The sequence below is a fragment of the Coturnix japonica genome, chromosome 35, assembly GCF_054131305.1.
Source record: "Coturnix japonica strain WE chromosome 35, WE-NBRP24, whole genome shotgun sequence".
NCBI lineage: Eukaryota > Metazoa > Chordata > Aves > Galliformes > Phasianidae > Coturnix > Coturnix japonica.
In genome coordinates, this window is record NC_140697.1 from 3,091,520 (window position 1) to 3,117,496 (window position 25,977).

The 25,977-nt window shown below is 47.7% G+C and overlaps 1 protein-coding gene across 1 annotated transcript in view; it reads left to right on the forward strand.

Moving 5' to 3' along the window:
- The window catches only part of LOC146755198 (maestro heat-like repeat-containing protein family member 7), a 396,701-nt gene that overhangs the window by 135,015 nt on the left and 235,709 nt on the right, over positions 1 to 25,977 (forward strand). The gene's annotated exons all lie outside the window — the stretch shown is intronic.

Below are 25,977 nucleotides of genomic sequence, written 5' to 3' on the forward strand. Positions count from 1 at the left end.
AAAGCTTCTGCAATAAGAACCCTAAAACCCCGCTTCAAAGCCACGAGCCTTTCACTCTTTTGCTAGAGGTGTCCTTGGTTCTCATGCTGTTTATCCTGCTCTGCAGCTGCTGCTCTGTAAAGTGCTTATCTTGATCCATGGCTGCTGCTCTGTAAAATTCTTCTTGTATTACAACAGAATGGCAGTTCCCTGGGGTCTCCAGCACACCCCCAGCCAGCTGGCAAATGCCACTGAGGACCTTTAGGAAAGACATGCCCTGGGTAGTGACAATGTTCACTGGACAACTGTGAGCCCCACAATGGGTCTCGTACCTGTGTGCCATCTTCTGAACACCAGTAGCACGGTGTAGATGCAAGGCCCAGCCAGGCAAAATCAAAACATGCTTCTGGAAGGGGATCCTTTCTGAAGAGTCGTTACACTAATGAGAGGACCACAAACATTCACTCAGCGAACTCCAAATCTCTGTGCCTTTGCAGGCCTAGGGTCTTGTTTGGTTCACAGAGACACGGTGGGTTGATTCTCAGCTCTGTACTGTAGCAAATGGGGTACAGATTCTGCATGACGGATGGGCAAGGAAGAAGAGAAAAGGCTGCTGCCATCCATGAGAGGGCACTGAGCTCTGCCTGGGGATGGCAGAGGAGCCAGCTGAGAACTGATGGAAAGGGCTCAGAGAGGAGAGCGGCAGATTCTGTTCCTTGCTTCCTGATCAGGAAGAACAAGAAGAGGGGACAGGCAGGAATCTGAGTTACAGCTGGAATGGAATTGTTTTCTTCAGACTGTCTGCTGTGGTGCAGTGTTTTGGTTCTAGGAGAAAACCATTGATAACACTCTGATGTTTACAGCTGCTGCTAAGCAGTGTTGTACAGAGCCAAGGCCATGGTCAGTGGAGGGCACATGGAGCTGAGAGGGAACAGAGTGAGGACAGCTGACTGATAGTGGCCAAAGGGACGTTCTCTATCAGCTGACAGCAAGCAGAAATTGTATTGAAAGGGGTGGGAGTTCATCTCAGTCTCTTCACTGCCCAGGGTCCAGCTGAGCATCAGTCTGGTGGTGCTGAGCAAGTGCTTGTGCATCAGTTGTTACATACAATTCCATATCAACGGATATATAGTGATAACTATTACTCCACTTCTTTTATCTCTCTTAGTAAACTGCTTTGTTACAACCCAGAAGTTGTACTCTTTTTCCCAGTTCTCATCCCCATCCCACTGGGAATTGGGCAGTGCACAAAGCACTGTGTGCTGCTGAGCCACATGTTGGGTTCAACAACCACTGTCATTTTGGTGCCTGATGTGAGGCTCCAAGGGTTGAGATAGCAGCACATCTGTCCAGAGCGGACAGGGCTTTGTGGGAGCTGGAGAAGTGCAGGCCATGGTGCTGATATGTGTGGATGTGCTCCCTATGTGTGGAGCTTGTTGAGTCTTCTCATGAAGCTTCACTGCACAGCTCCTTACTTGGTGCTTGGATGCTGGATTAGGGTATTTATTTTGCTATGCTGTTTGACCTTGGTTTGTACCACGATAAAATTGGCAGCTGACAAAGTGAAGTTTTGTGCACATTCAGCTCTGCGGTCATCTTTGGGTTTTGGAAGTAATATTGTCCATATGATTAGGAATTACACAATTTACATTGTCGCCTCTGTGAGTCCGGGGGTGTACTGGATATTGTGTTGAGGGACATGGTTTAGTGGGAGCTATAGGTAATAGGTGAACGGTTGGACTGGATGATCTTTTAGGCCTTTTCCAACCTTGGTGATTCTATGAATCTATGATTGAGGTTAAACAATTATTCAGGAATATCAGTGAGAGATCTGCCCCAAGGTGAGAAGGCTCTGCATGGCAGAGGGTGTGGGACGGTCTGGGCAGCTGCCTGGAGTGGTGGGCACCCCCAGGGCTTTGGAACTTCATCTCCGAGCAACTGCAGGATCCTGATAGACTGGTAGAATATTGGGGGCAGGTCTGCTGTGGCACTGGTAACCCCCAAGAGGCACAAATGACTGCAGTGTGCCAGATCCAGAGAGCTGGATCTGCTGACAGTGCTGCAGCCTCTGCAACTCCTGGCACAGACCATGCAGCAGCTCCAAGGTTTTGCTACACGTCCTGCAGTTGCTCCAAGCTCTGGGCAGATCCCTCTGTCACTCCACCCCTCATAATGAGCTCTGCAGTTACTCCTGCTACGGGTCCTGTAGCTGTTCCAAGTATGGTAATAAGAAAATGGTACAAATTCCTCCCAAGGGAGGAAGTACAGCCCTGCGGTGGCTCCAACCCCTCCAATGAGCCCAGTGGCTGCTCCAACATAGTCACAGGTCCTGTGGTGGTTCCAGCTCTGGCAATGAACTCTGAGGTCACTTCAACTCCTGCAACAGCCCAACAGCCACTTCAGCTCCTACAGTGAACCCTGTGGCTGTTAAAACCCCTGCAACTAATCCTGGACTTGCAGACAGATGCGCATAGGGATTAGTTCATATATGTTTGCAACTGCATATGTTGTATATGTGTGAAAATACACTAAATATATTATATATGTATAAATACATTTGTCATAATTATTATCCTTTTCTTTTTCTCTTTGTCTCAACCCATAAACCTTAAACCACAGCACTGCCTTGAGATGCTTACGGATCTCCTTGGGACTATTCAATCTGATCTGGTCACACAGTGAAGAGCACCTGAAGATCTCAAGGTTTTCTCAGGGAGCAGCTCCTGAGGTATATTCCTTACACCAGCTTTGGAAGAGGCCTCCCTCCAGTTCTCTGGTCCTGCTCTAAAGGGGCCCTCTTGTTATGGCAGTGCCAGCAAGGAGACCAGCTCTGACAGACCTGTTCATATTGCCGGCTACTGACTGCAGCCCTGGATTGCTGCTGTAGAGGCAACAGGACTGTTGTGAGACACACAAGACCTTCAGGACTGCACAAATGAGAGGACTCAAGAGCACTGCAGCACTGGTAAGAGCACATGAATGAAAAGAGCACGTTGAGCTGCTGTCTGTGGCTGTACCTCCCCAAATCCAGGCAAAGTAGGAAGAAAGAAAATCTAAGTAAGTCTATTTTGAAAGCTTTTTAGGTATCTTATAACATATTCAGGGAATCTGGTTCCATGTTTACATGAGTTCTTGGAGTGAGAAAATGGAAATTAGGTAGGAAAGAATTTAAATACATTTTTATTTATAAGTTCAATAACATTTTTTTTTTTGCACATTCCTATATCTCACATAATCAAACAGACAAAGATGCATAAAACATAAAGAACCACCACTGGGAATCCTATTGAGGAAGTTGTGCATTTTATTGTAGCTGGAATAGTGCTTATTGCAACACCTTCCTGAAAGCGTGCTTGATCTCCCTGTTCCTCATGCTGTAGATAATAGGGTTTAGTGTTGGAGGAACCACTGCATACAGAAGTGCCACTGTCAGATCCAGGAGTGGGGAGGAAATGGACGGGGGGCTTCAGGTAGGCAAAAGCACCAGTGCTGAGAAACAGGGAGACCACAGCCAGGTGAGGGAGGCACATGGAGAAGGCTTTGTGCCGTCCCTGCTCAGAGGGCATCCTCAGCACAGCCATGAAGATGTGCACATAGGACACAACTATGAAAACAAAGCAACCAAAGCCTAAACTGACACCAAAAAAGAGAAATACAAATTCCATGAGGTAGGAGCCAGAGCAGGAGAGCTTGAGGATCTGTGGGATTTCACAGAAAAACTGGTTGACAACATTGCCTTGGCAGAGAGGCAGTGAAAACGTACTGGCAGTGTGCAGCAGGGAACAGAGAACCCCAGTGCCCCAGGCAGCTGCTGCCATGGTGGCACAAGCTCTGCTGTCCATCAAGGTCCCGTAGTGCAGGGGCTTGCAGATGGCAACGTAGCGGTCATAGGACATGATGGTGAGAAGGGAATACTCTGCTGAGAGGAAGAAGGAAAAGAAAAAGAGCTGTGCAGCACATCCTGTGTAGGAGATGGCCCTGGTGTCCCAGAGGGCGTTGGCCATGGCTTTGGGGAGAGTGGTGGAGATGCAGCCCAGGTCGAGGAGGGCCAGGTTGAGGAGGAAGAAGTACATGGGGGTGTGCAGGCGGCGGTCGCAGGCTACGGCTGTGCTGATGAGGCCGTTGCCCAGGAGGGCAGCCAGGTAGATGCCCAGGAAGAGCCAGAAGTGCAGGAGCTGCAGCTGCCGCGTGTCTGCCAACGGCAGCAGGAGGAACTCGCTGATGGAGCTGCTGTTGGACATCTGCTGTTGTTGGGCTTGGAGTCCTGCTCAGAGTGCAGAAGATAATGACAAGTCCAGACCATTCTCAGACACACTCCTCCTGCTATAATATGAAATGTTTTTATTCTCTTACAACAGTGTACATTTAGCACCATTACTTGCATTTAATTTCATGTATTTCAGCATTCCTTAAGCAGAAGCAGCATATGGAGCTCTAACCTTCCTTTTATTTTCTTATGCCTTCTCCCTGGATATTTTCATCTGTTTCATGTCTCATATCTTTACCCCAAGTGCTCTTAGAGCCCCCTACCCGAGCTTCTGTGGCATTCAGTTTCAGTTAGAAAATGCTGCCTGTTTGTAGGATAAGTGAATTATTCATGCCTACAGAAAATGATGATAATTCCATCCTTCGAGAAAGGGGAGACTGAAAGCACATCATGTGTGAGTGTTCACAAAACAAGCAATTGATTGATGAAAAATTCTCAGAACTCTTATTGCCCCTTTTAGATTTCTGACTCCAAACCTCTTTGCCTCAGAACAGGAAATGGAAACCCCCTGCCTTGGCTCTCCTCTTGCAAAGTGCCCTCAGAAACATTCCGTTGTGCAGTGGAGTTGTGATCCCCTGCCCCAGGCAGCAGCTGTGGCAGCCCAAGCCCTGCCGGGGGGCTCCTTCCCCCCACCCGTCTCCCTGCAGCACCCTGGGCAGCTCCCCGGGCAGGCTGAGTGCTGAGCCTGGCAGGCGGCAGAGTCCCATACCCGGCACACAGCCCCTGGGGCACAGCAGGGACCCTGCTCTGCAGGACAGCCCTGGGCACCCGCCTGCAGCCCCGGCTGCACAGCCTGCAGCCGTGCTGGGACATGCAGCCCTCAGGGCTGTGATTTCATACTGCAGTATGGAAGCCCTCAGCTGGAGCAGAAGGCTTTTTCCACAGTAAAGAAACATGCAGTGCCTGCATCCAGATCTCCTATGGGATGTCCCAAATTAAGTTGACCCTCTATGAAAAGCAGCTCATGGTCTGCAGTGAGACTTACCCTGTCATGGTCTGTGAGCAATGCTCCTGCAGTGAGCTCACAGCCCGCTCACACCACACACATCCTGCAAGCTCTCTTCAGTTTCTCTCCTCTCCTTCTGTCACCTGCAGGCTGTGCTGTGCACGAGATCTGCTCCTGGGCACAGCTGTCTCTCTGCAGCTCTGCCCACTTTTATGAGCTCCCTGTGTCCCAGGAACCTGGACAAGCAAGCAGCAGATTATGTCATTTTTATCTTTCCGACTTGTCTCCCCTGACATGTCCCTGGGTCCTCATGGCCAACAGCTCCTGAAAGACAACAGCATCATGACTGTGCTTTGAAATTCGCTCAATTAACCACCACATGTCCAGTGGTCAGTGACTGATTGGAGACATATGGGGAGTGCTCCCAGAGATCGTTTGATGAAACAATAAGGGCAACCAGACAAGGAAGGCGAGGTTTGGACTTTCCCTGTGCAGGGCAGTGATCCAGCTGAGGCAGCGCAGGAGTCTCATCCCTTGACAGAAATCCTGGAGCTGAAATGGGATTCGGCTCCCCACAGAACCACAGGAGCTGGGATTTCTCTGGTTCAGTTCAGAAGTGCACAAGGAGTTGCCTGCATGTGAGCTCCTGCTCTGAGTCCTCGGTCCTTCAGCTGGGAGGCAGCTGCTCACACACAGACACTGGGTGATGCCCAAGGTGCCTGGGCTGCTCCTGATGTTTGCAAGTGCTTGTAAACCGTGTGGGAAATCCCTGAGATAGACACCTCCTTCCTGGTCATCAGCTGAGGGCCAGAGAGGGGATAGCACCGGCTGTCCGGTGAATTCACTCACAGCTACAAGAGCAGCACAGGGCCTTCAGGAAAGCCATGCCCATGGTGTGTCCGTGCTGCTACGTCACCTCCAAGACCCACGATCGGTCTAATGTTTGTGTGCCACCTTCTGCACACTGATTCTATAGATGAGCTATCCAGTCAGGCAATGTCCAGTGATGCTTTTCAATTAGGATATTTACTTCTGTGCTTTTGCACTAATGCAAACACCAACACACAAGAAGCTAGAAATCTTGGTAGAGCTGCAGGCCTGAGCTCCTGTTTGGACCATGGGGACACAGTTTAATGGCTTCCACAACTGCACTGTAGCACAAGGGGGATACCGAGTCTTTAGGATGGATGGGCAAGGAGATAAAGAAGGGTGACTGCCCTCTGTGAGAGTGCACTGAGCTCTGCCTGGGGATGGAAGAGCAGACAGGTCAGAGCTAATGGAAATGGCAAACAGAGGAGACCATCAGTGTCTTTTCCTGTCTTCCTGATCAGGGAGAGTAAATGGAAGGTGCCCTCTGCAGACAGATGGGAATCTGATGTTGTCTGTCCCTTGTCCCATTTGGTGGCCTTTGTCACTCCATTATCTGCAGCAGGGACAGCACAGCAGGGCATGTGGCATCCAGCAGATCCATGGAGAGCACAGATGGCAGCTTCTTGACCAAGCAGTGGAGGAACCAAAGAGGAGAGGTGCTCTGCTGGATCTCATACTCTCCGGCATGGAAGGACTTGTGGGAACTGCGAAGGTGAAAGGGGCATCAGGCCACGTGCAAGATGCAAATGTATCTCTTTTTATTTATTTTGAGGCTGTAAGCTTAATAGTTGATCATAAATGTCAATAAAACTGAAACAAATAATTGAAGACAAAGATGGAAATCATTGAAATTGTGTTAACCCTTCTCAACATGAAAAATTCTCATGAGTCTTGTTCCATTTTAAGTTGTAAATATGAATCTTTGAGGTGATTTGATGTCTTTTTTTTTCTTTTACTGAAACTACAATGTTTTCCAGAACTGTGTTCGCTGGACACAAATGTCTTCAGATTCAGAGACACAGACAGTGGTGCCAGTGCCAATGCCCTGTGACTATAGCCCGGTGCCCAGCACTACTCTTCCCTGCTGCCTATTTGATGTGTCTCATCCTCCAAGTTTTTTCAGCTCTCCTAAATAAATGGCCATGGTTAAGGGCATGTTTTCAGCAGGCCATTTGGGCACAAACTACTCCCACTGCCCTCCAGATTTCTCCATCCCTTGCTCTTTGTTCAGTCAGATACCTCCCAATTATCTGTCTGATTTCTGACTTTCAGGGGGATTACTGGAATTTGTTCCATCTCCCCAAAGTCTGAGAATCAGTGAGAATGTGTTAACCCGTCTCAATGTGTGAAATACTCACAAGTCCTGATCAATTTTAAGTTGATACCTCTCAACTACCTGGCTGATCTATCCCAGGAAGATTACTGGAATTTGCTCCATCTCTCAGAGTCTGATGGCCTCTGTTGTCAACTACTTCACTGTGATTCAATCTATCCTATCCTACCTCAGAATAAATAATTTCTTTTAAAAGTATTCCATATGAAAGACAAACTTCAATAGATGCCGCTTGAACATGGCATGCAGTTGATCACTGTGTTTTACTGTTCATTCAATTGCATCACCTTTCTTTCCATTTGCTGGCCAGATAAAAAAGAGAAATCTTTCCTTTTCCATGTGTAGCTGGTTCTCTGAGGAAAGCCAGTGGGAGTTGGTGCAAAGCAGTTTTAACACTGAGCGGATGAATGCAGAGGAGAAGAGTGATGTGAAGAAAAGTGATGCAAGTCCCATAGGTCCATTGTGAGCAGAAATTGGGTGGGGAGGTTGAGAAGGACCTTTGTCAACACAGTAACAGTACAGAACTCATTGGGACATCCTGGATTGGTATCAGTTGCACAGTGCTGCTTTAATGTCTTCTTTAAACCCAACTATAAATAAATAGACAATAAATTTATACTGGATTCTTTAAGCTCTCTCCAGATATCCCTCCTTTTTGCTGAACAAGTTCTGATAACCTGAAGAAGATAACAAGATGGCATAAGGCACAGGAGATTCTTTAGGTTATAATGGTCCCAGGGTGCATTTGATGCTGAGTTCATCAGCCTCTAGTGCAGAGAGAAGTTTGCACAAAGTGCTCAACAAGACAAAGTCAGAAGTAACAGTGAAGTTTCTTGGAGTATTAATGGGCCCGCTGAGGAACATTACCAAGTAAGCTTCCCAAGGGACTTGTTAGAGAAGATAACTGGAAGCCATGACTACAGGCAGGCAAAGGCACTGGCATGCTAAGAAACCTCTCCTTTGCCTTACAAAGCAGACAGGTCAAGCCCTGATTGCAAGACAGGTGGTAGAGAGGTCCTGTATGTCATGTTGGCTCTGGGCATTTCCTGGGGCAATGTGTTGGAATTTTGTATGATGTTAAATGAAAGACATGGGGACAGAAGATCCCAGGCTCTACATGTGGTGCAAGGACGCTGTGAGGTTCATGTCCCATATGAGACCTATGTTTCATTGCAGGATGTGAGCAGGGATGTGAGAAGGGCCCAGTCTGAACAAGCAGCCAATCCCTGTGAAACTCTGAACTTCAGATCTCTCGGTTTCAGTGCCCTCCTTTGCACATTCTCCCAGAGTTTGAAGTCCTTTATGTTCTGTGGTGCCCAGAACATAGTGAGGCAGTAGCAATGCAGAGCAGAGGGACAACCCTTTCCCTCACCCAGCTGGCAATAAGTTGCTTCATGCACTCCAGGGGACTGTTGTCTTTCCTGGCTGCCTTGGCACACTGCTGACTCACATTCAGTGTGATGCTGACCAGCACCCCAACCCTTTCCAGTCAGAATCCTCTCCAGTGTCCCATATCCAGTCAGTGTGTATGTCCAGCATTGCCCCTACCCAGGTGCACAATCAGGCACTTGTTCTTGTTATACGTTATGCACTTGGTGCTTAGTACCAACTGGTACCCACTTCTCTGACTTGTCCACATCTCTCTGCAAGTCCTCTCCACCCTCAGTGGAGGCAACAGCACCTCCTCATCTGGTCTCATCAGCAAACTTGCTCAGAACGTCTTCTAGTCCTGCATGCAAGTCATCTGCATAAACATGAAAGGAAAGTGGCCCCAAAATGGAACCCTGGGGACCCCGACAATGACCATCTACCAGCCTGATGGAAAAAACTGACTATAATCCTTTGGGACTGACCTACTGGCCAACTGCTCACCCACCACATTGTGTTTCTGTCTAGCCATATGCAGAACATTCTGTCCAGAAGGTTGTTGTGAGAAACAGTATCAAAATCTCCACTGAAATCCTCAAGGATTACATCAACTGGCTTCCCTTGGTCAACTAAACGGATAACTGTGTCACAGAATGAGCTTAAATTAAACAGGACCTTTGCCTCACAAACTTGTGTTGGCTGCGACCAATGACAGAATTGTCCTTCAGCTGTTTTTCCATAACTCCCACCATCATTTTCTCCATAATTTTACCAGGCTCTGGACTGACAGGTCCATAATTGCCCATGTCATCTTTCTTGCTCTTCCTTACAATGAGACAACATTTGCCAGCTTCCTGTCAGCTGGCATGACCCTAGACTTCTTTAGATGCAATTGAAATGAGAGCCCAGAGCACACTAAGTTTTCATCATTGAAAGAAAGTAGATGTGCCATAGCTTTGCAATGCCTTGAACTCCAGAGTATGCCACAGATGGAGCAGAGGGGAAGATTTGCCTCTTCTGTAGTGAACTCATTCTTTTGGTAAGCAGAATAACACTACCTGATACATGGGGACTGTGTCTCTGCTCTGCTCTGCTCAGCTCACAGGGCAGCGGTCTGGCAGGGTGTTGCTCTCATGTCAATGCAGGTAAACTCACTTTAATCCTTTTTCCTCTGTAAATGCTTCCTCTATTTCTATGCTCAGATACACTTCCACATTCCCTCAACTACACTTCCATATATCATTAACAATTACACTTTCTTATACCATCAAAACAGTTTGTCAAAACGTACAGTTCTTCAGTTCACATAAACTCCCTTAATACAGTCTGTATTCTTCAGTTATAAACACTGTGCCACAGAACCAGCACTGATTGAACCACCTCCCTCACACACTTCCTCGCAAGCAGTACATAGTATTACATAAATGGGTTGACACTCATTGGTCGGGTGGAATGTACACCTCTCCTCAGGACAATCTTACTAATCTACAGAGTACAAACTCCCATCTTCTTACATACAAGCAGAAAGTACATATGAGTGGACAGACAACACAGTCTTTCACTTTGTCCGTGTCTGGCCATTTCCCTCACAGGAGGAAGGAAACATGGATCGGGACTCGGCACTCACCCTGCAGCTGTTCTGTGTCTCACTCACACCACACTCACTCTGACATTTAGATCAAAAACCATGGTTTATTCATACTACACAATGCTGACAACGTTTTCTAGCTGGAATCTTAATAAAACTCATACTCTGGTCGACCAGTTGCAAACGTTAATGTTTTTCCCAGAGTCGGCTTGACACACGGTACCAAACACTTAAAGCAGATGATAATATTGAACATACAACCTATAACCCCCGTGATTACAACTTGGAGAACCCAGGCTACCATTTGACAGGCTATCCACTATATCCCATACCCGTAGGAGAGACCAACCTAGGTCCCTCCTATTGTCACCCACCTGGGAGAGAGTACTTGTTCTTGTTTCCATTCATATGACATACAGTTCCCTTTCATAGGAACACACCCAAGGAGTCTTCCTACCCCAGCTGGCAACCAAAGCCATGAGCTCACCTCCCTGGGAGCAGCACGTATGGCTGTAAACTGTGTAGGATGTCTCCTCAAGACATATGGGCTCCACTTACCATACACATACCTGGTCCACCTGTGGGTGGTCCTTGTCTGTCCCTGCAGTGATCAGGTGAGGAAGGGAGTCCTTCAGAGAAATCTCAGGGTGCGCCAAAAGTGTCTCCCTCTCAGCTGGTCCTGCAGCGAACAGAGCTGGTCCCACCTGGGCCGCCAAATTGACTACAGGAATTGAACTCTATAACCTCTATAACTGATACAGTCTCCCATGACATCCTTATAACAAAGCTGAGGAAGTATGGGATAGGTGATTGGACAGTGAAGTGGGTCGAGAATTGGCTGACTGGCAGAGTGCAGAGTGTTGTCGTTGGCGGTGCAGTGTCTGGCTGAGGGCCTGTAACGAGCGGCATCCCCCAGGGGTCTGTGCTCAGTCCGGTCTTGTTCAACATCTTCATCAATGACCACCCTCAGCAAGTTTGCTGATGACACGAAGTTGGGAGGATTGGCTGACACGCCTGAAGGCTGTGCTGCCATTCAGCGAGACCTGGACAGGCTGGAGAGCCGGGCAGTAAGAAACCGGATGAGGTTTAACAAAAGCAAGTGTAGAGTCTTGCACCTAGGGAGAAATAATTGCATGCACCGGTACAGGCTGGGGGAAGAGCTGCTGGGGAGGAGCTCTGCTGAGAGGGACCTGGGCGTCCTGGTGGACGACAGATTAACCATGAGCCAGCAGTGTGCCCTTGTAGCCAAAAAAGCCAATGGCATCCTGGGGTGCATTAAAAAGAGCGTGTCCAGCAGGTCGAAGGAGGTGATCCTCCCCCTCTACTCTGCCCTGGTGAGGCCTCATCTGGAATATTGTGTCCAGTTCTGGGCTCCCCAGTAAAAAAAAGACAGGGATTTCTTAGAAAGAGTCCAGCAGAGGGCCACTAAGATGGTGAAGGGCCTGGAGCATCTCCCCAATGAGGAGAGACTGAGGGAACTGGGTCTGTTTAGCCTTGAGAAAAGAAGGCTGAGAGGGGACAGGATCCAGGTTCTATAAATATTTGAGGTGTGGGGGGCAAAGTGTTGAGGCCAGACTCTTTTCAGCAGTGTGTGGAGACGGGACAAGGGGAAACAGACAGAAACTGCACCATAGGAAGTTCTGCACTAATGTGTGCAATAACTTCTTTACGGTGAGAGTGACAGAGCACTGGAACAGGCTGCCTAGGGTGGTTGTGGAATCTCCTTCTCTGGAGATATTCAAGACCTGCCTGGATGCTGAGCTGTGCAACGTGGTGTAGGGAACCTGCTTTGGCAGGGGACTGGACTCAGTGGTCTCTGGAGGTCCCTTCCAACCCCTACAATTCTGTGATTCTGTGAATATCATGGAGTTGTTTGGATGGGGAAAGACTACCCCTTTGAATGACCTTTTGTCACGGCATGTCCTGGGATTCCTAGGATCCTCAAAATGCAGCACTGCTTCTGTCACTGAAAAATGGGGCCCTGTGTGGGACGGAGGGAGGGTCCATGAGTCCCTGGCCCACCTGACTGAGTATTTCCATGGTCTTAGCAAAGACATACTTACAACTTGAGAATGACAGTTAGCTGTGTTCATGGTGGCATGGCCACTTTTAATGGCCTTGAACTGTCTGAACATAACTGAAGAGGCTCAGGCTGATGCAAATCAGCTATTGAATGATAGTGTTGAAAAACTGGAAAGACAGGTGGCAGTTTTGATGGGGAAAAAACCTAATTCAATCATTCTCCTATGGAAGATCAGGAACATCTCTCTGGAAGACCATGGGGGCCCTGTACAAGGGAATCTGTATAAAATGGACTCTGTAAATGAAGGCACTAAAAGGTCAGATTTTGAGGTTCCATTTGGTCTAGATCTATTTGAGATCTGACTGATTGTAACCCAAAAATGAAAAAAAAAAAAAAAAAAAATGCAGGATAGGCTGGTGGGAGTGCCCTGACCAGTATCCAACCCCCCAAACCCTGCTGCCCATAATACAGCAGCTGAACTGATGGATATAGTACAGTGGTTTAGACAGAAACCAAGAGAGCATGCCAGCATAGCTGCTCTGGTTATGGGACATGGAGGCAGAAAGCGCTGTGGTGAATGGACTGGAAATTTCAAAACTGACATCCATTACTACTCACCCTGCCCTCAGGCAAAGACTGTATGCTCTGTCCAACATAATGAGGATAGCCATTTGATCAGTGAATGATTTATGGCTGTGTGTCATATAACATGGCCAAATAAGAATGACATACCATTAAATATCAGCCTGTGGTCCTCTATGGAGGACTAACAAAATTATATTAGAGAATTAGGCATGAAAGAGGCAATCTATGAAGATGATTTTGAGAGCCCAGTCAATAAATTTTTCATCAGGAACGAGGGATCTCATCCTACAGCCATCACCTTTACATCAGTATGGGTCTATGTTATCCATACTGAACCCCCCAGTGGCCCTCAGGTGCTGTAATACAACAGGCTGCCCAATTGATGGGGAGACAAGAGTGCCTACGGCCAGATGCAGGCTCTGAATGGTGGTGGAAAGGTCTGAGGAAGGCAGAGAACCATCTGCTGCCATGACTTAGGCGTCCAGCCCCTAAGGTAATCCAGTCTGGACCCATTAGGGTCTTGAGACAACAAATGTTTAAAGACCAGATTAGAGCAGGAGTTCAGTTTAAAAAGATCGATGGACAGCATAATCAGGAAAAAATATCTGTTAAACAGGCCCAAGCACTGAGTATTTATAGTCCAACCTTTTCAGCCAAACTAGATGTGAATGTAACTCAAGAAGGGTCTGGATGGGGGCTCTGGCAGAGCCAGAGTTCTTTGTGAACCCCTATGAGGTTTTGGCCACAGGTTTGGCATGGAGCAGAATAAAGATACATCACAGTTGAAAAGCATTTATTGGCTACCTATTCTACACTACAGGTGGTAGAAGCAGTAGCTCAGATTTCAGAGGTTATCGTTAAACAACAAGGCCAGTCCAGGGGTGGGTAAAAGATCTAACGCACATCTCTATGATGGGGGTGGCCCAATCACAAGCAGTGGTGCGCTCAGTTGTTCTGCTTGCCTGCTCCTCAAGGAGTTAAGAGAAATCTATGCCTGTTGCGTGTTCGAGTGCATGCGCAATGCCATGTGGAGGGCTTATCACAATAAAGATTGGCGGATTTGCTGCGTAGACCGGTCAGAACTCAGATCTGCGTTGTGCTTCCTGTGGCACCAAACGCCCAACAGTGGCAGTTCCGTGTATTGGCCAGCAGGTGGCAGCAGAGACCACGGAAAGAACGTCTGCGGGACAGACCCTGGGGATCCGTTCTCTTTTGATTATAGGGGAAGAACACAAAGATGGAAGAGGAGGGAAGGGGGAAAAAAAAAAGAAAAAAAGAAAAAACCAAACCACAGCAAACAAATAAAAACTTCTCCAAACGTAGCAAACTTGAATGTCTGTCAATAAATTAATGAGTAATTAAATTGATATCCCTTTCCCCCCTCCCCCCCCCCCCAACTTCTGAGATGAAAAAAAAACACTTCTTTTAGAAGAAAACAGAGTAGTAACAACTTCTGTACCTACATTCACCACTCTGAGATCCTGTCTGGGTCACCCAAGGCTTGTAAATAACCACTGGGTCGGTTCTGATGTCGCGTGATTTGTTGTCAGTTCTCTCATGGTTCTCCGGTCAGTTCTCCGGTGCCAGGATCTGCCACAGGGCATTCTGACCACGGGCATCATGTTTCTACGCTGCCGCCTGCATTTAACAGGCAATGGGACTGCCCAGCATGTGCAAGGCAGCACCTCTTTCACACCACCAGAATGTTTAAGGCTGTTGGGATTGTTGTTAGCGTCCCATTAACACTGAGGCTAGAGATACCCTTAGGATTGACATTACTGTTAGCATTACTTTGATGGTGCCCTATCTGGGTCATTTCCAGGGGATGTCAGGAGTAAGGCACAGTGTCAGGAGAAAAAGAACAGACTCTGTTACTTGATAAACGTGATAATAGAGAGAGTTCATTGGAAAAAATACAACTCTTAAATAATGCAAAGCATGCTTCTGATTGGATGCAGGCATCATCTGGGCTCTGATTAATATTACTCTTAAGGTAAAGATTATTGTTACCATAATGATTTTTTTTTTGGATTATGATCAGGGTTAAGGTTCCTTTTGCTACAGACTTCTAGCATCATTTTTGTTGTTGCATTTGGAGTTAGGGACGATTTTAGAATCAGGGTAAGGGTTAGGATTAGAGTTACATTGCTGGTTAATGCTGTTATCTTTACAGCTCCTGTGAGGGTTGGGGTCTGGGTCAGGTGTTTAAAAATGAAATGAAAAAAGAATTAAAAAAATATATTGAAAGCTTCAGATTTCCTTAATCTTTGTGGGAATCATATAATATGCAACTCAGATCTACCTCTTCGTGCAGTGACTGCCTGTAAATTTGCTGGAGCCTAATATAATATGGCCTTGTGCTTTCCACTAACTCACCTTCATTTCATTTTCATTACATTTGCTTGGTAGTCAGATTTTGGTGTGTGGATATTTTAAAACAATCTGACTGACATTAGCAAAAAATTAAAAATAAAATTAAAAAAAATGCACAACAGCATCGTATCAATTTTTATAGATAAGATAAAGAAGAGCAGTTTCCCTTAGTTTTCTGTGCCTCTTTACTTTCTTACCCTCTCCCCTTGTGTGAGAAACTCTCAAAGTCAAAGATTTCTAGTTAGGCAAAGATGGCAGCGATAGCAGCAGTGCTTATTCATTATTGCAATACTGCGCGCACATCCCCTATTGGCAAGGGAGAAACTGCACACCAGTCAGTGAAATCAATTCTGTTCTGTGCCCTAAACCCACTGCAGGTGATGCTCTCATGGCTCTCATTGGTTGAGCATCTCAGGCTCACAGACTCCTCGAGACTGTGGCTAGGATTCATTTCCATAGAAGGTCAATTACCAACCTCTTGTTTTTAGGTCTGCCTTGTACTTTTCTGCGGACAGAGAAGGGCAATGTTTCCAAAAGTCAGTACATTCATTCTGTCCTGTGCTGGGATCTACCCACCCTGTATTTATCTTGTGCTTGTCTCAATTCTCCCCATGTCAGAATGCCCCCAGTCTGAACTTAATTCTGTTCAGCAACTTTCTTGGTGGAAAAACTACTTATACAGCTGTTTTACAAGAGGGTTATACATTCAGTTAGGGCCTACACTATGTACTGAAAATACTGGAAACTTCCACTGCAAAAACACAATCTACCTCTCCCATCTGTGCAGCCTTGCAGACCCAGAGCATGCCAGGTTATTTCTGCTTTCATAGCATTTGCATGCTGTAGGGTGAGCACAAGGTTCTGCTGCTTGATTCTTCTGCAAGAGCTGCCTACCGGCAAATGGTTGCAGGGATGGAGGATGTGACAGAAAGCATTTGTCTCCACAAGAGCAGAGTTACATTCAGTGCAGAGTGTGAGAGTCAGGTTGGTGTGGAAAAGCACTGACACGCTGGGGATGATGCAGTGCTCACATGTCTAACACTCACAGACATTACTGTCAGAAGGATGGTGCTGTGTTGTGCTTCTACCTTTGGCAGCCCCTGGAGAAATGCTATGGCACACAGAACACCTTTGTATTGCACTGACTGCTGCCATGCAGCATGGATTTAACACACCAAATCCAGAGGAGCATGACTGCATCTAACTGCCCTGAGAAAAACTACTGTAGCTGAAGAGATGAGGAGGCAGCTGCTCATCTGCAGAACAAGCAGTACTGCCAGACATTGGGCCAGGTGAGCACCTCCTGCTGCAGCGTGATGATGACAGGGCTGGAGATGATCTGCAAAGCCAGCTTAAAAGTGGGAGACGTGAGTCAACATGGCAGGAGGACAGAGGTGTTAGGGAGCAGCCAAGGCATCAAAGAGTATCAGAAGGCTTTGAAAAGTATCACAAAGTGACAGCCAGGAAGACTGGGATATATCATGAGCAGCAACCTGGATGCTAGAGATTATTTGCTCCCATACAAAATGGTAGAGATCTTGCTGCAGACATCCCAAAGCCAGGCAAAATGGGAACCCAGAGCTCTGCCTGCACGAACCCCACAGCCATAGCATTGCAAGCTGAGCTGCCTTGCTGTTTGTTGCATTCATCCCAATCCCTGTGATTGAAGACTCAGAATGCAGTCGAGGCGATGACTGAGCATGAGAGTGACTTTATTCAATAAAAGACAGGAGGGCTTGAGAGGTCAAGGGTGAAGATGGGACTCCTCTTGTCAAGATGAGAGTGGCTCAGAGCTGGTGCTGCTGCCTGGTGCCTGGGACTGGCAGCCTGACTCTAAGTCCCCATCTAAGATGCTCAGCTTCACCTCACTGATGCTGCCCTGCTCCTGCATGGTGGTGCTGCTGCTGGGACACTCGGGCTGTGCTTGGGATGGGCAGCACTGCAAAGGCGCTGGGTCACAATCCAGGCAGGTGACTGCTGTGTCTGGCAGGCTCAGGTCAGGAGCTTCAGCAGAGCCAGGAGATATGAGAGCATGAACGTGGATGAGCCCCTTGTGTCCATCACTGTTACCATGTGGAAGGCTGTCATCCGAATTGCAGCGATTCATGCTTAATAAGAACTCTCCATTGATGGAAAGACACTGCTTGGTTTGGATCTTTGGGGTTGACAAGGGCTCGAATCACCTAGGAAGGCATAGAAACACAAGGGTTAGTTTCAAACATTTGCAAGTTGAATCATGAAAGGTTGTTGATACTTGGTAATAGAGTGGCGGCAGGAAGAAGCAAGTAGGCTTGAAGCAGCATAGCCACTGTCTTGAAAGTGATCCTCATTCAGGTCCAGCTCGTGTGTTGTTTCACTGTAATCTGCTTCTTTGGGTCTACCTAGTGGGCAGCAACACTCGAGCTGTTACTGATATCATTGAAAAGAACTGGAGACAATTGTTCTATTCCTAAGAGCTTCAAGGTGCCTAGAAGCACAAATAGAAACCAGCAGTATTTCATCACTTCACCAAAAGGAAGGTCAAACACCTGAGCTGTGAAGAGCAGTTACAGAACCTATGCATAAGATCACACCAGACATACTTTGTTCTAACAACAGTTATGGCACATAGTCCATTTCCTTCAATATTCCCAAAATGAAATGATGTGGAGCATTACAGGGAAAGAAACACTGCACACAGACACTATGACCCTGATTAGACTCAAGCAGCAGACTTAAAACAAGGCAGAGTTTTTGATTCCAGGATATTTCAGGACCTATCGTGTGAAATTCAGTTACACAACAGTGCCTAGGTGCCTGCGTTTCAAGCAACTTTCAGATCACAGCCATGTAAAATAAAAACAAACTCAGTGCAGAAATAGCAAGCCTGTACCTTAATACTCATGAGATTATCCATTTTTTACAGCACTCTGACTAAGTTCTAAAACTTGCTCATCCCAGTTCACTTCAGCAAGTTCCACCAATTCAAGCAACGCAGTTCTGAGATCCTGTGTATGTTGTGCAGATAGAATTGAACAGTGCAGAAATAATCTCTGACAGCTTTAAGAGCTCTGTTCTGCTTACAAACTCTCAGTCCAAAACTATTCTCAGTTTTAAGGAAATGAACACCTGAAGCAGTTGGATCATCTGCCGCATTCTGCTTCTTGGCATCATGATTAGCACAAAGGGTTTTCTGCTGTCCTGCAGAGATGGAAAAAGTCCTGCTTACAAATGGACCAAGTTTCAGTGTACAGCAGAGTTTGTACCAGACTAAAAAGCCATGCCATTCAATTCATGTGCTCAGGTTGTTATGCACTCCGAAAGGAAACAGAACTAACTGTTGGATTCTGAAGGCAATCTGTGGGGTCCTACATTACCTCCTGATTCTGGAAGAGGAAATTCTAATAGCAAATGCAGAACTTTGATCTTTGTAGACATGAGAAGAGCTGGCATTTAGGAACATTCATTTCAGGGAAATCAAATGATGTGTCTGTATTTTTTACTACAGATAGTATAGGGAGCAGCCAGTTGAAGAACCAGATACAAAAAATCCAGCCCATTGGCAAGAAAATACTTCTCCTTAAATTCTGTATGCTATCATGGTACAGAATTAGGCTACAGTGCCACATAGGCCAACCAAGCGTAGAACCAAATCCACAAAATACTGGTAGACAAAGCAGCAAAAACAGGGACAATATTCAGCAGACAGGCCTTTCTACCCACAGCTCAGCATGTTCTGCCATCCGAAAAGCAAGGCCTCTTGTCAAGCTCAGCTATTTCCCTTCTCAGTGTATTCTAGCACCACTGATACCCACTGGTATCCTCCTGTAGAGTGCCATCATATTGTCATCATCCAAAGGGAAAACCCACACAGCAGAGCATACAGCACTACACCCATGCTCCAAATATCCGCCTGAAAAACAAAAAGACAAGCTTACAAACCTGAAGCACCTCAAATGGCTTCCTGACAGACTGGATTGTCTGCCCTTGCCAAAGCGCACATATAGCCCATGAAAAGCTGGCTCTTTCCCTCAGGAAATAAAACCTTATCGTCCCAGAGAAAGCATATAACCCTCATTCAATTGCCCTTCCACTCAGCTTAGAGCACTACTAAAACCAGCATCTTCACCTTAGCTCATCACACTGCTGCAGTTCCTTTTACAAGGATTTCACTGGCAAAAATGAAATCAAAGCCGTCACAAGGGATTTAGCACAGTTACGTGTTACTGGCTACGAGAGCTGTCAGCACAGTCACCTGTCAGGCTTTGCTGCTGTTCGGTTCTCTTTATGTAGAGGCACAACAAGGTTCAGACACCTCACAGTGCAGTTCTCACTTTGACTGTAAAGAAAAAGGAGGCTTGAAAAGCAGTGTGTGGAAAACAAAGAAACAAGAATTAGAACAACAGTGGGGCCATGGCACTTGTAGGAATTGCTCCGCCTTTAACAGCGATTCAAGAAGGATGAGGGCATTCCAAACCAGACCAGTTTGGACAGATTAACAACTGCAAGTAGTGGGTTCCAAAATTCCAGACATGAAATCAAAGCTGGAAAAACTCTTCACATTTTTATCTCTCAATTTTTAGTACATTGTGCATTACAACGGAAACAATTCTTCACATACAACTTGGAAGCTAAAGACAAGTCTGACAAAACAGACTGCACAGAAATGATGGATAATTAACAGAGCAAATTGCTCTTTCAAACACTTAGTAATAGAAAGAGATCTCTGAAGTTGCTGTTCTGTAGAGCACCAAAGCAGTCGCTTGAGGCAGTTCAGGATTAGCCTGAGACGAACCAGCCAGCTGTGAACTGAGACCAATTGCACTTCTTCTATTTTACTTTCATTCTATGTGACCTCACTAAGCAAATATTGTCTAAGACCATGAGTACCACATAAATGTGCAGATCTCAAGCTGCTCACTTATCTAGTACCCTTGGCATGATGCTTTATTTTCCTCAGCTATTCATCTAGATTGTGTCTGTTGATTGTGCAACAACAGCCTGTTGGTCTCGATTACCTGTGAGAGGCTCTAACTTTGGCCAGGAAAAATCATTTGAGGATAAGTAATTATCTGGGACTCAGTAAGGCAGTCTTCCCATGCTTTCATAACAGCAGAGATACACACACACACAAACTCATGGAACCCCACTGCTTTGCACAATCCTGTGCACACTCACATGTGTCATGCACTGATTTCCCAGCCAGTCCTCATGGGGTCTATTACTTAGGACAGGAGTGTAGGGGAGCAGCCAGAAGCTGTTTGCATTCCCTGCTGTCTGCTGGGCAGCTTTGCTGGAGATGCTTGGGTTGCTTTGCTTTTCCTTGGGAGGTGGGAAGGAGCTTTGGGTTGGAGGCACATCCCGTGCCAGAGCATCTCGATGGCACGTGTGTGGCACTGATCTGCAGCAGATGAAGGGGAGGAGGTCCCAGCACAGCTCTGCACCATGCTCTGCCACACTGGGCAGCTTGTTCCTGGCTCAGCAGCGCCATCAGACAAGGAGCAGGGAAGGAAATCAAGGATGGGGGGTACCATCAAACGCAGTTAGTGCATGCCTGTGCAAGACAAACAGACCCAGAGCTTGCGGGTTATTCCTGCTTTTGTAGCATTTCTGTGCTGTAGCTGAGCAAAAGGTTCTGCTGCTTGAATCTTCTTCTGCAAGAGCCACCTACCGGTAAATGTCTGCAGGGATGGAGGATGTGACAGAAGCATTTGTCTCCATGACAGCGTAGTTACACTTGGTCTAGAGAGTGAGAGAGGCAGGCAGCACTGCCTGATGTTGGTCAGGGCGAGTTCCTCCTGCCGCAGCACGATGATGGCAGGGCTGGAGATGATCTGCAGGGACAGCTCACAGGTGAGAGCCAGGAATGGACACGGCGGGAGGACAGAGGTGTTAGGGAGCAGCCACGGCATCAAAGAGCATCAAAAGGCCCTGAAAAGCATCACAGCCACAGCCAGGAAGCTTGGGGTTTTCATGAGCAGCATCCAGGATGCTAGAGACTATTTGCTGCCATACACAACGGCAGCAGAGCTCTTGCTGCAGGCATCCCAAAGTCAGGCAAAATGGGAACACACCCAGAGCTCGGCCGCACAAACCCCACAGCCAGAGTGTTGTAAGCTGAGCTGCCTTGCAGTTTCTTGCACTCATCCCAATCTCTGCGAATGAAAACTCGGAATTCAGTCAAGGCGTTGATTGAGCACGAGCGTGCCTTTATTCAATAGGAGAAAGGAGGGGGTGTGAGGTCTGGAGGAAAGATGGGACTCATCCTCTCTTGTAATCATGAGAGCTGCTCAGAGACCGTGCTGTTGCCCGGAGCCTGGGACTCGTGTCCTGATTCTGTGCCCCCCTGCGAGATGCTCAGCTTCTCCTCGGTGATGCTGACCTGAGCCTGCATGGTGGTGCTGCTGTCGGGGTACTCGGGCTGTGCTTGGGCTGGGCTGCACTGCAGAGACATTGAGTCCAGGCTGGTGCCTGAGGTGTCTGGTGGGCTCAGGTCAGCAGCTTCAGTAGGGATGGGATGAATGAAGGCTTCAACGATGATGACCTTCTTCTCTTGATAGCTGATGTTATACGGAAGGCTTTCATCTGAACTGCAGCATTCTGTGCTTAGTAACAACTCTTCATTGATGGAAGATGCGTCATCGTAACATGCCCTGCGTCTTGGGGATATACAAGGGCTCGGGTCACCTAGGAAGGAGCAGATGTACAGCAGTTAGTGTCGAACGTTCACAAGATGAACCATGGAGATTCTTGACATTTGGCTATGTAGTGGTGGTGGGCAGAAGCAAATAGGCTTCTAGCAACAGTGTCACTGTCTTGAAAGTGATCCACGTGCAGGTCCAGCTCTTGTGTTGACAAGAGACTCATTTGGGAAAGACAGGGATCAAGACGGGCTTGAACGCCAGAAGGAGGTACAAGCCCACTGAAAGCATGAATTCTACCTGTGTTGCTGACAAGCAGTGTTTTGTAAGCTGGACTTGCACCCTTACCTGCCAGGACCAAGACTTCTGCTTCAGAGGGCTCCCTGGCACTGCTCTGCAGTTGGCGTTTGGCCACAGGGGATGGTTTGCCCAGGCAGAAGCAGGAACACCAACTGCCAGCTGCTGACTCTGCCCTCTTACTGGGAGAACTCATTCTGCAGAGAAAACAGAGCATGCTGTCAGACGTGGTGCAGGGTGATGGAAGAGCTGCACCGAGCCCTGGCCAAAAGTTGCCTGTTCTGGGCACTGCCTGCTTTCTGCTGAAACACAGCTTAGAAACGCCCTCTGTTTCAAACAGCAGAGGATGCTTCCATTCCTACAGCTCAGCCCTCAAGTCCTGAAGGCTAAATACCTCTCAACGATGTCAAGCAAGGACACGGATCCGGAGAATGTCGGAGGCTCAGGCTGCTTTGCTCTCCCGGGGCTGGCCTTCACCAGGGAACAAAGGCCGTTGATGAGCTTGCCCCATTTCTTTGGCTCTGCGCAACAAAACAAAGAAACCAGTTCATTTCAGGCCTGGCTCGGTTGGACGAAGCTGAGCGCAATGCATTCGACAGAGCATGTAACAACGGGAAGAACATTCCCAACAAGGACACGCAAGAATGGATTTTCCCCATCCCTGGAGGTGCCCAAGGAGATTACTGTAGTTCTCTTTCTAAGCTTGCTGAACTTGGGCATAAACAAACCCCCTGAAAGTAACGTTCTGACTCTATTTGACTAACTCGCGTTGCCAAATGTAAATTACGCACCTGGCTTTGGCAATGAATTGAGGAGGGAATCGGGAACTTTTCCGCTGATGAGTTCCATGCACTCACCAGGGAAAAGCCCAACCTGTAATTAGAACAAAAAGACAGGTGAGCATTAGCCCGAGCCCAGAGCCAAAGGGAAGGTCCACTGACAGTGACACAGGGCAACTGTTTGCATCCAGCAGCCATCCGTTGCAGGCAGAGCAGCTCCAAGCTGAGATTCCCAACTCTACTGAAGTTGTGCTCTCTAGTCAAAAACGTGTGCCTACCTCAAAGCCACGCTTGCCTCTCCACCAGGGGCTCAGCCTGTTGATATGTCCTCATATCAACAATGCTCACCAGATCTCTGACCTGAAAGAGATTGAAACATCAATCCCAGATTCAGCAAATCTGGTAGGAAAACAAAGCAGAAAGGACTGCCCTCTTCTATGCACGACAACACGGAATGCCTGGAACTGCTTACCTCCAGAGAGAGCTCATCTGGCCCCTGGGTGACGTGGCTCTTAATAACATGGGCTGCCGCAAATGCTGGTACGTTTAAAGATTACATAGCACGCACCAGCTGCGGCTTCTGCATGTTATCAGCCTGCAAAACAGAGAACAGGCCGTGGTCAGGAGCTGAGGACAAACCAGGAGGATTTCAAGGTGAGGAGCACATCTGCAGAGAAAGCTGCAGCAAATGCGCTCCGTCCTTATCAGGAGCACTTCAGAAGGAGCTGCACGTCTCATAGCTCTGGAGCAGCACTTCTTCCCCACCCTTCACTACTCCAAGCAGCTCCAACAAACTTCTCAGAAGAAATCCAGGCCAGCACAGACCTGGCAGACCAGAACCAAGTGCAGCTTGTGTGACGGCAGTGCCCACTCCTTGCTTCCACCCTGCTCCAGCAGGTTAAGGAGTCTGAGCATCACTGGCCTTTGACAACTCAAGACTTTCAGCACCTCATGCCAACATTTCTCACTAAGATACACCTAAGGCATTGAATTCTCTTCTCACTACCTCCTCTCAGTCCTCCCCTAGGAACAGAAACCATTTAGATTCTACAGCAAACTACAGCATCTACCCTGCAAGAGCACATTGAACCACCTGCAACAATGAAACATGGTTTTGGAGAGTGGGTCTGAAAACACACCTTTAGACAGCTGTCTCCCTGTAGCCAAAAGGAAACCAAGTAGCAAAAGAAGAGTCCAGCCTGAAACATGCCCATGCTACTAGCCCAAGTTTCTCACAGTGAATGCAGAATCCATCCTGTTCTTGAGGTAACAAATGACCAGTGGGTCTCCTCTTGCTCCACCCCTTCTCCTTCAAAGCCAGAAAAAGAAAAACAGGTAGAAGAAAACCCAGACGTACCTTTCCACACAAAGAGCAGAAAGTGGAACAGCAGTTGTCTCCTTCCTGAGACATGGTGGGGAGCATCCCAGAGGAAGCCCAAGTTCTTTGCTTCTCTCCACAGGGACTTCAAGCATTCTTGGCAAGAGCTGCTTTGGTTCTTTCTTCAATTGCTTCCATCACCAGAATCTCCTTTGGAAAAGGAACCCGAATGAAAGAATCAGCAAATGAAAAAGAATGAGCAATAGCCACTTTACCAGCTTTCTCCTAACATGCAATTTAGACCCCCAATTCGGGCAAGGTCTTAAAATCAGCTGGTTACAAGAACTGTCCCAAAATATATCCAGCTTCTGTACAGCTGCTGTTATTTCTGACAGCGAGTGTAATCACAGAATCATAGAATGGCCCGGGTTGGAAGGGACCTCAAGGATCATGAAGATCAATCACCTCCCTGTCCCTGCTGGCCATCCCCTCTTCTGATGGAGCCCAGGGGACCATTTGCTCTCTGAGCTGCAAGAGCACGCTGATGGCTCACGTTCTGTTTTTCATCCACCAGGACCCCCAGGTCCTTCTCTGCGGGGCTTCTCTTAAGGACTGCTCCTCCCAGTCTGTAGAAATGCCTGGGATTCCTCCAGCCCAAGTGCAAAACCTTGCACTTTGCTGTGTTCAACCTCATTAGATTCACGTAGGCCAACCTCTCGGTTGAGCTCCCTCTGAATGGCATCCCTTCCTTCCACTGCGTCAGCCGCACCACTCAGCAAACAGCAGAGGGTGCACTCCATTGCATCATTGGTGTCTCTGATAACCATGTAAAAAAGCACTGGTCCCAAGACAGACTCCTGGATGACACCACTTGTTATCGGCCTCCACCTGGACATCAAACCATGAATCACCACCCTCTGTCCTCTACAAAACCTCTTTGTCTTCTACTCCTGCTGCAGCTGCAATGGCTGCACCAGCATGACTCACGTGTTTGACAATCCTCCAGCTCTGGCCTAGCCATGCACAGCAGCAGTCCGTCTCCCTCCCAGCTCACTCACCAGTGTGCTGCTGTGCCCCAAATTCAGTGCAGCAGCATTGAGAGCAGGCAGCACCCATCACCCTCCTCTAACTCTCTCTGCCAGCTGCGATGAGGACTGACATAGCACGCCCACCCCAGCCCAGCTTTTCTGCTGAGACACCTCCCAGCAACCACCCAGCACCAATCCCAGTTGCTGCAAGCTGTCTGAGAGCCTGCTGGAGTGCACTGACAATAACTTTGTGGGTCAAGTATTAAGCACACCAAGCAGAAGGGAAGCATTACTGGACATGGTGCACAGCAGGGGTTAAGACTGGAGGTGGTCAGGGCTGTAGTGACCATGCCCTCCTAGAGTTCCTCATCTCAAGGAATGCAGGCCTGGCAAAAAGCAAAGTCAGGATCCTGAGCTTCAGGAGAGTCAGCTGCAGGCTGTTCAAAGAATTCTTGCATGAGAGACACTGGAAAACTGTTTTTAGGGGTAAAGGAATGGAAAAGGGATGGTAACTTTCTCAGAAAACCTTACTCAGAGCTGGAGCTCTGAGCTCCATCCCGACCACACGAAACACAGTAGAGGAGGCAGGAAAGCAGCATGGCT